At 43.6% G+C, this 13,200-nt stretch overlaps 1 protein-coding gene across 9 annotated transcripts in view; it reads right to left on the minus strand.

The window, feature by feature from the left end:
* TNRC6B (trinucleotide repeat containing adaptor 6B) overlaps window positions 1-13,200 on the minus strand; it is a 251,648-nt gene that overhangs the window by 175,804 nt on the left and 62,644 nt on the right. For 7 of the 9 annotated variants that reach the window (XM_006071279.4, XM_044940839.2, XM_044940840.2 and 4 more), the window contains exon 2: window positions 4,522-4,595. The exons of 1 other annotated variant lie outside the window; for it this stretch is intronic. The gene's annotated coding sequence lies outside the window, so the exon portion shown is untranslated. Of the gene's footprint in view, window positions 1-4,521; window positions 4,596-10,031; window positions 10,903-13,200 lie in introns of those variants that run through there. One more of the 9 variants, XM_044940835.2, reaches the window with a different exon arrangement.

Here is a 13,200-nt window from a genome sequence, read left to right on the forward strand (position 1 = left end):
TCTATGGGGTTTGCAAAGAGCTGGACATGACTGAGTGACTGAAGTACTCAAACTGACACAAACAAATCTCCATTATAATACAGGTATGAATATTTTTTTCAAATTCTTCAAAGGGCTCAAAGCTACAAAATAGGAAAGCTAAAATGATGCTTGACAGTGTACCTTTTTGGCATGAGAGAAATCTTAACGAATACAGCAGATAGGAGATGTGCCAATCTGGTTCTGGCACAGGCTTCTCAATAACCATTTAGAAGGTCTGAGACCAAAAGGTATTTCTGAGAATCTGTTTCTTCACTTGGTGGGTGGGAAAGGACATAAAAACACCCACTGTGCTCGTCTAATAAGGTCTGTTGGGAACCAGTGTTTATATATATATATAACGTAAAATGTGAAATTGGTACACTGGAAGTCCCTTGACCACCCCCATCCCACTCACTCAATCCACACAAACCAACACCATCCATTCCCTCTGTAAAACACACAGAAAGTGAAACAGGCGTTCTCTAGTGATTTTGTACCTCACACCTATTTATGACAGTTGTGCCAAAGCAGAATTACCCTTTCTATGAAGACTAAACTGGCAGCCCTGGAAAAACTCGATAACATAGCTAGAAAGATGTGGTATACAAACTGCTTCACAAATGTCTTTTAAGTTCCCATTCTACTTTGCTGGAACAGAGATTGTATTTCATAGATGATACATTATAGCCACAGCAGACCAGGAAAGGCATCTCCATTATCTCTGTGCCATTTCCATTTGAACGAGATTCCCTCTCCTGCGGTTTCCCGCTTGGCTCCTCTCCATCCACACACTCCACCCCAGTGGAGGGACAGAATCTTATATGAATGGAGAGTTCAGAAGGAGAAACAAGCTATGTGAGCTCGGCCCCTCCTGTCTCTTCCCTTTTGAAGCTGCCTGTCCCTCAGGAGCACACACTGTGCTCCGCTCTCAGACCCATCAACACAGGTCCCTCACGGCTACCTGTGACAGGTAAGACTATTGAATTCTGAGCTTCACTGTTAAGACTCTGTTTCCTCCCGTAGATGTAAGCTGCATTCTCCAATACAGCTTTTTTTTTTTTTTTAATTATTTATTTATGGCTGTGCTGTGTCTTCACAGCCATTGCAGTGCACAGGCTTCTCATCGCAGTGGCTCCTTTTGCTGCAAAATATAGGCTCTAGGGCGCTTGGGCTTCAGTCTTTGGGGCCGGTGGGCTCAGCAGTTGTGACTCTCAGGCTTAGAGAGTCTTGCTCTGTGGCATATGGGATCTTCCTGCTCCAGAGATTGAATCAGTGTCCCTTGCATTAAAAGGCGGATTCTTAACCACTGGGCCACCAGGGAAGCTCTCCAACACAGCTTTATTAGTGTAAAGATGATTTTTTGGTCTCCCAAATCCCCTCCTCTTTGAGAAATAAATTTCTCAATTGGTAGAGAACTCAGTCAAGAGAAAAAATACTATTTATTAGGTCTCTCAAAGACTTAAATCTGGTGCATGAGACCAGTGTCTTGATTAATAGACACCAAGCAAAATTTGAGGAGAAAGATATATGTCAAATTTCTGAGGCTTTTGTTAGGGCCAGGACTTTGGGCCTTGGCTCTTTTGTGAGGGGGCATAGCACTTTGACCTCATAGAGGTTTACATTAGGCCACATGAGTTTTTACAGTTATATACTAGCTTTTAACTGTTGAGGCCAAATTGAAGTTTATAAAGCACAGGCCACCCTGCATTTTAACCTTAGTGCAACTCTGTCTTCAGGTGTGTGGCTGTTTCTATAGAGACAAGGTTGTAGGCACTGGGCACAGAAGATTGAGCAAGGCTCGGGGGCTTTGCTGGCCTCAGTGAAGCAACAAGGCACAGTTGGCAGCGGCAGTGATGGTGGGGTCCTGAAAGCTCACCTAATGTCAGCTGTGCAAGTGGCCCCAGCATACAATGGCCACTCTGGCCTGGCAAGCAAATGCCAGCCATGCTGGCCTCAGCAAAGGGAAGAGGGCATTAGCAGGCTTGGGTGACTCCAGAGTACAGAAGGCTGCTGCCTGACCTTGAATTATGCAGGCACAGCTTTTCCTAAGCAGGCATAGCTGAGGCAATGATTAGGCTTTAGGGAAAAGAGACATTCTTCCTACAGGCCTTGTAGATACCTAGTGAGTGCAACAGTTATTTGCTATGGATAAGCTACAAGGCAGCTGAATTTCAAACAGCACAAGCACCATCAAACCAGTGAAGTTCTATGTTTAAATTCTTTTTGCTAAGTTTATATAGGCAATTCAAAGGGGGAAGGGCAATTGAGAGGTTTCTCATTAAATGTCAGGTTGATGTCCTTTATTTAATTTGCCTTCATTGTGTGTGTGTGGGGGGGGTGATTTTTTACTCTCTTTAATGTTTTTCAATGAGTTTTTGAGAAAGCCTCGATGCCATTCTTATCGAAGGGATGGCTCATACCTGTGCCTCAGGGTCTAAGTAAGTTTTCCTGCCCTTCTGAGGAAAAGACAGGGGAATAAAGTGGGTGACTGACAGTCTTTACCTGGTGCATTGCAGGCCTCAGCAGATGTTAGTGAGCAAACATGAGGAATGTCCTGCAGGCTCTGTGCTGGGTCTTCTCTAAAAGTTGACCAACATGTTCATATCTCAAAGCCCTCCAAGATCCCGACCTCGCCTGCCTCTCCAGTGTCATCGGCCGAGGCCTCTTTGGTCCCTCCTATCTAGCCACAGTGAACTACTTGTGCGCAGCGCTCAGTTGTGTCCGACTCTCTGCGACCCCATGGCTGTAGCCCACCAGACTCCTCTGTCGTGGGATTTCCCAGGCAAGAATACTGGAGTGGGTTGCCATTTCCTCCTCCAACAGTGAACTACTTACAGCTTCCCAAATACACCAGATTGTTTCCCGTTTCCATGCTTTTGTTCATATCACTCCCTCTGCCTTTCCCTTCCCTGCTCCTCATTCAACATTCAGCTTTTATAAAGTAATTCCTGTCCCATCTCTAGGCAGAACTGATGACTCCTTTCCCAGTGTCTGCAAGGGATCTTGTGAGAAACTTATTAGCGGATATGTAACACTGCATAGGATTTATTTTCTTACACTGATGCCTCGCCTATTAGATTATCAATGCTTTGATACCAGACATTGTTTTTCAATCTCTGCATGCCCCGATTACTTAAAACTGTGCACCTGGCATTTAATAAGTATCCAATAAATTCCACTGTAAGAATGACTGAATTAACCAACTAAGTCTTTTTTACTTAAAATTGCAGTTCACCGGGTCCCCATCACATGCCAGATGGTGCTGGACTAGTATAGGAGAATGAGCTTTGGCTTTGAAGGAGCGGAACAATTATTCTTTGTCATTTCTTAGCTGTGTAATCTTGAGCAAGTTACCTATTATTATAATCTTCATTATTTTCATCTACAAAATTTATCGGGGGGAGGTATTACTCCTGCAAGGTGTCCAGGTGCAGCAAACAGGTGCTACAAAAACAGTTAGTTCCTTCCCAAGAAGTCTCGGAGGGTTTACAGACCAGCAAAGCAGACAAAAAAAAAAAGTAACTCTTAATATAAAATAATGTTGTTTTATTCCTGTATCAACAACAGGTGCCCCTGGAACACAGATAAAAAGGAAATTCTGCCAGAAGAGCCTGGGATGAGGGGACAAGAGGAAAGATATAAGCAGGAAAGTAAATAGTGGCATTCTTCTCCCCTCTTCCAAAATTTAAGCAAAGAAAAAAGAATCCATCAAGGCATAAAGTTGTGAAAAATAACTTCACATCTGGGGAACAGAACATAGTCTGGTAAGATTTACAGATAGTCAGTGGTGCTCAGTCACTCAGTCGTGTCTGACTCTTTGTGGCCATGGACTGTAGCATGCCAGGCTCCTCTGCCCATGGAATTTTCCAGGCAAGAATACTGGAGTGGGATGCCATTTTCTTATGCCGGGGGATCTTCCCGACCCAGGGATTGAACCCAGGCATCTACTGTATCTCCTGCATTGGCAGGTAGATTCTTTACCATCTGAGCCACCAGAGAAGCCTCTTACAGATAAGGGTACACTACAAAAGAAGCCAGAAATGTCGTTTGGAATAAGGTCTTGGAGGGGTTTGTAGGATGACATCTGCAGTGACTGGGAGCCATAAGAGCTGTTTAGGCAAAGGGGCAATGTGAGCAAATCTATGGCTAGACGCTGAGTCAGGCAGTGTGTGGACGACACACTGGAGTGGGGAGGCACTGGAGGCAGAGGAGCTAGGATACGCGCATGTCACACTGTGAAACTGCTAAATCTAATAACAAATCTAGTTCCATAAAAGGATGGGACACCAAGTGTCAGTATCAAACTAAATACAGGTGTTTTTAAAGGGACCTAGTGAAGTGGAAATTCAAAGGATCAGGAGTGATATCCACTTTAAGTTCCCTTCTGTAAGAACTCTGGAAAGAAGCATTAATATCAGAATGTACTTTTCTTTTTTTTAAACGTGAAGATGCTCTCATTTCATTGCCCGTACCCGGTGGATATCCATTTTTAAAACTTACCTTTGACAGTATCCTGGGGCAACACAAGCCCGTGAGGATGAGTCTAGACTACATTCAGTGCAAAAACCAAAACCCTGAAAAGAGAAGAAAATCCCAATGAGCCTCATGCTCACAGCAAGACGCCGTGGTGAGCAGCAGTCATGTATAAACCTGGGCTTCTCTGTCTACCAGCTACTGACTCTTAGGCCAGTGGCCTAACGGCTCAAGCCTCAGCTTCCTCATTCAACACTGGGAGCAACAACAGCGTCTTCCTCATAGGGTTCTCTGAAAGTTTAGATGAAATACTTGTAAAACACTTTTAGCACAGGGCAGGGCACCAGCCACGTGCTGGATAAAGGTGAGTGGATATTAAGAATGTGAACTGAAATATTTTCTGGAAAAAAACATTACAACTGATATTAAACCTTTATTATTTATTTAACCTTGTTTGTTCAACCAGAAAAATACCAAACTGCTTTATTTTCTCCATTTGACATGAGGATGTCTCATCATCACTTTAGAACTAATGCATCCCAAACCGCACTCTTCATCTCCCACCCCCACCCTGCCCCGCCCCCAGACTCCATTCTCCAGTCTCTACTTGTCTCAATCAAGAGTGTCATCCTCCACCCAGGTTCTGGGGTCAGAACTTCAGATTCATCCTGGATTTCTCACCCCACCCCAATCCTCTTACAGCCAGTCAGCAAACCCTATCACTCCTGCTTTCAAAATACGTATCTTAGAGCTACCCATAATTCTTCATTTTCATTGCTATCATCATTTCCTACTTGCGGAGGCCTCTTAGCTGGTTTTCTTGGGCCTACTCCCACTCCTCCCTGAGCCATTTCTAATTAATTGCTGGAATGGCCTCTTAAGAATTAAAGCAAATGACAACAAGCTGCTAATAAGTGCAGTGAAAATGTTATTTCGTGAAGGAATGTTTTCTCTCTTTATATATATGTGAAATATATATATATACACACACACATGAAATGACAGCCATGTATTATTAGACAGTTAAAGATCCCAGGCCAGTTCTTTCATTTTACAATGGCAGAAACAAATGCCAGAAGGATATTCTGCTCAACGTGGGGACAAATGCGGCAGAAATTTATCTGTGATTAGCATCAACACTGCTGTCAGAAAGCCCGTCACTGTTTGGAAGTTGGCCACCTAGTTTCACAATCAAGTTAACATTTCTGTCCAAGAAAGCACATTCCACTTCCCATGGCTACAGATTATAAATTACAGCTTCAGAACTACCTTAGGTCACAGCATTTGAGGTGGTGTTTTACTCAATCTCAAAGGTATCTTACTGCCCTCTTATCTACCATCATCTCCACTTTAGCTTATTTTCAGTGTTTGAATAAATAAATCTCAGATGGAATGGTACTATGATGAGTATTTATTTTTGCTATTTAGTTGCTAAGTCGTGTCTGACTCTTGCGACCTCATAGACTCCTCTGTCCATGGGATTTCCCAGGCAAGCATACTGGAATGGGTTGCCATTTCCTTCTCTAGAGGATCTTTCTGACCCAGGGATCAAACCTGTATCTCCTGCATTGCAACAGATTCCTTATCTCTAAGCCACCTAGGAAGTCCTATATGATGAGTGTCAGTAACATTTTAATTATTAGCTTTACCCTCCTATTATACACACTGTTATCCCAACAATCTTCCTTTCTAAAAAGCCAATTTGACCTTTGTGTACATCACTGGCAAAATCTAGTCAGTAACTACCCATTGTCATTAGGGTAAAATTCAAAATCCCTCCAGTCCCGTCATCACGTCACATCCTGGTCGCGTGGTTGGCACAGGGCGGCCTTGCTCATGACGTGCACTTGCGTCCCTGGGAGCCCGCTGCCTCACTCCCTTCTACTCCTCTTTTAAGATCTGCCTCAGGTGTTAGCTCCTCACAGTTTTCTGTACCCTTCTTGGCTGAAGTGTTCCTCTTCTGAGATCATACAATATCAGTAATATCCATGGATCTGTTTTATTCATGCACTCCTTGACAACAAGGATTACCTACGTCTTACATTACTTTTGAACTTGGTATCGGATGGAGCTCAATAAACACAGACTGAACTGAATGTTGATGTGACCCCAATAACAGTACTGCAGTGTGGAAGCGTCCCCATTAAATGGCACCGGGGAAGGCTGAAGAAGCCAGCCACAGCTTCCAAGATGAGCCTGGCCCTCACAAAGGATGTAAACTCTGTGGTTATGTGTGACGCTCAGTATCTCAGAGAAAGACAGGATTCTTGAACTTTTTCTCAACCACAGACTAGCAAGATAAAAGACTTAATTTTCGGTTCTCTATTGTGATTAGTTTCTGCCCAGGCTTAAACATCCTTCTCAGGGTAAACACTAAATTCTGTACCAACTTCATACAGGGGCCCATTATTACATATCTTGCTAACAGACAAGCTTAAGACACCGTGGCCAGATCGGTCCTTGGCCTGTTTGGCAGTTGGTCCCAGACACTTGCTGGCGGTCAGCGACGGAAAAGGAGTTAAAGCAGAGGAGTTGCCAGCAGGGGAAACCGGGCAGTTTTCCAAGTACTCTGGAAACCAGTTTTTACAGAACAGCTTCATTACTTTCTCTGCAAGGCCGTGAACCTCTGTATCAGATGCACTCCTATTCAAGGTACACAGAAAATTTAATTCTAAAATCAACACTGAAAATTATCTAATTGAAGTTATCTACAGCACTGTTTTCCTTCTAAGGTATGAGTAATGGCAAATTCCTCGCAAACACCATCTGAAATGTTCAGAGCCGCCCTATAATCCTTCCATCTGATCATGCGTAGCCATGGCAGTAAGCTACTTGAACTGCTCTAGTTTTCTCTAGTCTCTCCCAGAGTAACCAAATTGGTCTTGAAATTCACACAGTGGGGTGGGAAGGTTCAGTGGATCTTGGACTACATCAATATCCAGGCCCTGCAAAACTTCAAGTAGACTTAAAGAGTTTCTCCACAGCCAAGTATAGAACTAAACTCACCAGGTGGAATTAGAACTGAATCCTTTACAAAGAATATGAAAAGAAGTACATATCCAATAAACTATATTTACAAATAATGTCTCTGATATGATGGAATTTTAATTTTGAAACTTGATTGTTCAGCATGATTCTTCTAAATATAATTTTAATTCTCATTTCAAAAACTTCAAGCAATATAGATAAAGTCCTTGACCACTGCCCTCTCTCCCTGCCCTGGTCCTCCCAGGACTCACCACTACTGCTATGTTTGATAATCAGCATAATTCTCCAGATGCAGATTATTAAGAATACACTGTAAACTTCTGAGTCACAAATAACACTGAAAACCCAGACTGTCTACATTGTTGGCAACTGGCCTAACTTCAAGCAAGATGTCTGGAAGAGCAGCAGATGTGGGGGTGGAGCAAAACACCAGCAATGAGGCCAGGGAGGTTTTCCTGGGAGGCGAGCACAGACCAGGAGACTAGGGGCAGACAGGAGGGGACTACGAATCCAGCTCTATATGCGGGGCACACAGCCCAAGAGGGCAAAAAGGAACCTGTTGAATTAAGTAACACCAATAATAAAGTCAGAGCCTAAGGGGCGCAGATAAAGGTAGTACTACTACAGGAAGACGGGTTTATTTAGCTACCAATACCCAAGGGTTACCATTGTTCCAAGATCTGGAAATGCTACTTGCAGTTTTAGGTCACGTCTACTTCAGTTCAACACTTTGGAAATTCTGTAAAAATGTTCAAGTCTGCCCATTCCTAAAATCACCCCCTTTAATCCTAAAATCTCCTCCAGATGGTGTGCCCTTCCTCCCCTCTAGTCAAGCTCTATTTCCAGGGGATCTTCCCTACCAAGGGATCGAACCTGGGTCTCCTGCATTGTAGGCGGATTATGTCCTGTCTGAGCCATTAGGGATTATCCCTTAAATATGTATATATATTTATTTATTTGGCTGCACCAGGTCTTAGTTGTGGCATGTAAGATCTTTAGTCATGACATGTGGATCTAGTTTTCTGACCAGGGATTGCACCTAGTATCCCTGCATTGGGAGCCCAGTGTTAGCCACTGGACCACCAGGGAAGTCCCAAGCTCTTTAAAAAGAAGTTTTATTTGTGGTCTCAGTGTCCTACTCTCTCATGGACTTAATCATCATCAACATTTGGTTTCTCTCCCTATCACTCCCAGTTGTCAAATACAATGGCTATCATTGAATTATTTGCTGTAACCTTTCTTTGGCTTCTAAAAATTAGAAGGATCTGAAATACTTGTCATTTGGAAGCCCCTTTCCCATCTTGATGTTAAGGACATGAGATCTCATCCCTAGGCCAGGGGCACTTTGCTTTAGTTCCTGGTCCTTGGCTGAGTCTGGATCTCCCTGTCTCCCTAGGCTTGCAGCCAGTCCAAGGCCCTTGTCAATATTGTTGATTTTCAGATTCCCATCATGGGCAGGGGGTTGCTGGGTGAGAAGCAGCTGCTTCTGCGCATGGAGGACTGGGGAACAAAGGTCATTGTGAAGAAATTCAACTCAACTCCTGGCTTTAAGGATTTGAGCATAGTTCTGATGCTCAAACTGACATGGAACATATTTAGTCCCTTTATCCCACAGAAGGGGTTTCCCTGGTGGCTCAGACAGTAGAGAATCTGCCTGCAATGCAGCAGACCCAGGTTCAATCCCTGGGTCGGGAAGATCCCCTGGTGAAGGGCATGGCAACCCACTTCAGTATTCTTGCTTGGAGAATCCCATGGACAAAGGAGTCTGGCAGGCTACAGTCCATGGGGTGGCAAAGAGTCAGACACAACTGAGCGACTGAACAACATATCTCAATGACTCCCAGATCTCTCTCTAGGGCTGACCTTTCTTACAACCTTCAAAGCCATCTGTATAACTTCCTAATGTCAATAGACTTCTCTACCTCATGTTCCGCAGGTCCCTAAAACACAATATAATGAAACAAAATAATCCTCCCCTTAAAATAATCTGCCTCTCTTGGGAATACTAGCATCCCACTCAAAAATCTGGAACCATCACCTCCATTTTCCTCTCACCAAACTGTCAGCTCTGCTGCTGCTGCTAAGTCGCTTCAGTCGTGTCCGACTCTGTGCGACCTCATAGACGGCAGCCCACCAGGCTCCCCCATCCCTGGGATTCTCCAGGCAAGAACACTGGAGTGGGTTGCCATTTCCTTCTCCAATGCATGAAAGTGAAAAGTGAAAGTGAAGTCGCTCAGTCGTCTCCAACTCTTTGCGACCCCATGGACTGCAGCCTACCAGGCTCCTCCATCCATGGGATTTTTCCAGGCAAGAGTACTGAAGTGGGGTGCCATTGCCTTCTCCACTGTCAGCTCTAATCCTCCAATATTTCAACAGGTACTTTCTTCCCTATTTTATTCCTATCATCTCTGCCTTAGTTCTGGCATAATTTCCACTGATTTATTCCACTTGTTTTTTAAACTGGTTTTCTTACCCTTAAGACCCACCCCACCCCCACTGCCATTAGAATTACCGTTATAAAGGGCAAAACCACAGGGCCCTTGCTATACCTTTCATCCATCTTCAAGATGAAATCCAATTCCACCGCGTGGTATACAAGGCCCAGGATCCATTCAGCTCTCAGCTTCATCTCACAAAACCACCCTGCTTTTAGTTTCTCTTAAGCACCACAGGGTTTCACGTGTCTGTGATTTTGTACATGTTGTGTCAACTGGACTCCCTCTCTCACAGGGCATTTTTCAATTTTGATGATGCAAGAAAAGGGAAACCTTTCCTATGAAGTTTGTCTTGATTCTTCTCTTTTGCTCCAGGTGCTCTGGATGGGTCCTTCCTCTGGGTTAGCAACTATACTCGGTATATATTTCCACTAGGCTTGTTTATGCTGTATAGACTACAAGGTTGTAAGTTTTCTGAAGACAGGAAGGGCTAAGTCTTTTTATCACTGTATCACCATCACATAAAACAGTGTCAGTGCAAAGGATATTCCAATAAACTCTCCTGAAACAAAAACATGCATTTGGAGGAGGGAAATATAAAGTCAACTCAATGTAATATTCTTTGTTTACTGAAATAAGGATGCTGTTCATCGCTTATAAGAGTACACCCAGGGCCACAGTACTGATTCCAATCATTCACTCAGTGAATGAGCCACCTGCCAGGTTTCATGTCTGTTCTAGAAATACCATGCTGAAGTCATGCTAGGCTCTCAGGGCACTGTGCTACCCCCATGAACCCACAGACTGCCATGGAGAAGCTGTGAAGAAACTCTGGGACTGAGAACAGGACCCTGGCATAAAGATGTTAAATTTATTCTTGTAACTTTAAGTCAGGGAAGAGTTGCCTAATAAATAAACTGAAGCAGCGATGAAGAAAAAGGCATGTGCCTTACCTTCAACTACTAATCCAGTTTGGTCAAATGGAACTAATGCCCTCTTGCTTAGTCCAGGACAACTTGTCAGTTCTTTAACACAAAGGGCTTCAGAAAGTAAAGCTACCCTCTAAGACCTACACAAACTGCCAGTCACATGAAGGTGGGGGCGGGACGGTGGGGAATAATGACTGCCAGCTATAAGAACAGCAGAGGCAGCTACTGAACAGCAGATTCAACTCAACCAGCTTTCCTGAGGCTTACGAAACACCTAGCACTATGCTCGCTGGTTTCAGACTAGGTTTTTACTGCAACTAGGTTTTACTGCTGACTAGGTTTTACTGCAATCATTGGCCACAAAGAATTAAAGAGATTAGGGGGCTTCCCTGGAGAAGGCAATGGCACCCCACTCCAGTACTCTTGCCTGGAAAATCCCATGGATGGAGGAGCCTGGTGGGCTGCAGTCCATGCGGTCGCGAACAGTCGGACACGACTGAGTGACTTCACTTTCACTTTTCACTTTCATGCATTGGAGGAGGATATGGCAACCCACTCCAGTGTTCTTGCCTGGAGAATCCCAGGGATGGGGGAGCCTGGTGGGCTGCTGTCTTTGGGGTTGCACAGAGTCGGACACGACTGAAGTGACTTAGCAGCAGTAGCGGTAGCAGGGGGCTTCCCTGGTGGTCCAGTGGCTAAGACTCTGTGCTCCCAACACAGGGGGCCAGGGTTCAATCCCTGGTCAGGGAACTAGATCCCACATGCCATAAATAAGAGCTCAACCTGCCACAACTGAAGAGCCCACATGTCACAACAAAGATGGAAGATTTATCATGCTTCAAATAAGACTCGTGCAGCCAAATAAAGGAATATTAAAGAAAAGGAAAATAATTAAACAGGCTAAGATGCTCAGCTTTTGCACTCAATATATTGATGATCTGTAATCAAAAAGTATTCTTTTTCCATGTTGTGTATTAAATTTATGTAGTTAAAAAAATCAAATAGGTATTTCTATGAAGGTTGTCTACAAAATTTCAAATGCATATTGGTTCTCCACTAAAACAATAAGGGAATATTTAATATTGATATTGAAGATAATAATAATATGAAACTATTTATGCTGTGTTCAGCAATATACATCATGGACATCTCATTTAAGATACGATCGCTAGCCTTAGAGCTTCCCTGGTGGCTGAGATGGTAAAGAACCTGCCTGCAATGCAGGAGACCCAGGTTCAGTCTCTAGGTCGGGAAGATCCCTGGAGAAGGGAATGGCAACCCACTCCAGTATTCTTGCCTGGAGAATCCAACAGACAGAGGAGCCTGGTGGGCTACAGTCCACGGGGTTGCAAAGAGTCGGACACGACTAAGCAACAAACACTTTCCCTATCCTTAGAGGTCTTACATTATTGATAAGGAGAAGAAAATTAGCACACCAAGCAGTTCCACAAAAACTAAGCAGTAAGCTGTGCGGCAGAGAAGTTTCGAGGATGCAGAGAAAATGGTGGGCTGGACAACCTGTGCAGCCTTCAGGGAGAAACCAAGATCCCGGCTGGAACTGATGGGATCTAAAGCAGTGATTCTCAAACTTTTTCATTGCAAGGGTCTCTTTACATCCCTAAAATTTATTAAGGATCTCCAAAAGCTTTTGTTTATGTGGGTTGTAGTTAACAATATTTACAGGTGCCTCAGTGGTAAAGAATCCGCCTGCCAATGCAGGAGACATGGGTTCAGTCCCCGAGTCAGGAAGGATCCCCTAGAGAAGGATATGGCAACTCACTCCAGTATTCTTGCCTGGGAAATCCCATGGAGAGAGGAGCCTGGCAGGCTATGATCTGTGGAGTCACAAAAGAGTTGGATACGACTTAACAACTAAACCACAACAAACACATTAAAAATGAAAACTATGAAAAATTTAAAATATTCACTCATAAATATTTAAATATATAAGTAATAAATGATTACATGTTAACATTTTTAAATTAAAAATATTTTAAAGGCTAAAAGTTTAGAGAATAGTGCCACTTTTTTACACTTTTGTAAGTATCTTTGATATTTTGCAAGTATCAGACCACAGCTATATCCTAATATCTGCTTTTGCATTCAATCTTTTGCAGTATTGCATGCCATGTAGCCTCTGGAAAACTCCACTGTACACTCAGGAATGAGTTTAAAAGGCATATAACATCTTAATGTTATTAAAGAGTTGTGATTTCATGGACCCCCTGGAAGGATCTAGACCTGGGGCAGTGCAATGGATCCGTGGACCACACTTTGGGGCACTGTTAATTTTAAAAGAGAAAGAAAATGCTATATGCAAGGGCTGGGCAGGAAGGAAATATGTGGCTGGAGAG

This window comes from Bubalus bubalis, chromosome 4, assembly GCF_019923935.1.
Source record: "Bubalus bubalis isolate 160015118507 breed Murrah chromosome 4, NDDB_SH_1, whole genome shotgun sequence".
Taxonomy (NCBI): Eukaryota; Metazoa; Chordata; class Mammalia; order Artiodactyla; family Bovidae; genus Bubalus; species Bubalus bubalis.